Raw genomic sequence first — 995 nt, forward strand, 5'->3', positions numbered from 1 at the left:
TATATATATATATATATATATATATATATGTATATATATATATAGGTGAGAGACAGAAAGAGAGAGGACGACAATGTCAAGTTGTTGAAAATTAAAGTTAAAGACAGTAAATCACCGATTCTACCTCTGTCCCCAAGTGTGCCGGGTGGATGAGATAACTTCTAGACCGAAGTGCTGTTTATATTGGAGATATCGATGATGATCACTTCAAAGAGAAATTAGGTATTTGGTGAGATCCACAACTAGTTTGAGCGATCGATGGATCGATAGAGGGATCAATATCGATAGCTACTTATATATGTTGATAAATTCATATGCACACACTATATAAATATTCTCTTTCTTTCCCTATATATATATATATATATATATATCTGTGTGTGTGTGTGTGTGTATAGATAGATAGATAGATAGATAGATAGATAGATTGATTGATTGATATCCATGAAGTGAGTTAAGGGGAATGTCACATAGATTGGATAGAGACTGAAAAAGTAAGTTTGGTGAACGAGAGAGAGGATAAGAGAAAGAGAGGAGAGGAGAGAGAGAGAGACAGAGAGTGAAAGACACAGAGATGGAGGAGAGAGAGAATGAGAGAGTGATTGAAAGAGAGATACAGAGAGTGGGAGAGAGAGTGAGTAAGTCAGGGAGAGAAAGAGTGAGACTGAGAGAGAGAAGAGTTAAACCAAAGTAAAATTGGTGTGTGCTTAATATGATGACGTCTATATATAGGAACTGTTTCTGCTAGAAGCATTATCCAATAACTCCTGTTAACAAACATTAAAACAGCTCCCTCTAGCAGATAATTAAACAAACAATGGCCAAGAAGCAACATGGCGGCCGTCCTTTAACGTAGTTGCCGTTTCGAATTAAGATGACGGCAACGGATGTTTTTCTGTTAATTACAGCAAATCTATTTCACAAGCTTCCTATGGAGTGCGTGTGGCTGTAGGTTTGCGTGGATGTCTATAAGCATATATATATATATATATATA

Source organism: Octopus bimaculoides, chromosome 25 (genome assembly GCF_001194135.2).
Source record: "Octopus bimaculoides isolate UCB-OBI-ISO-001 chromosome 25, ASM119413v2, whole genome shotgun sequence".
In the NCBI taxonomy this organism is placed as follows: Eukaryota; Metazoa; Mollusca; class Cephalopoda; order Octopoda; family Octopodidae; genus Octopus; species Octopus bimaculoides.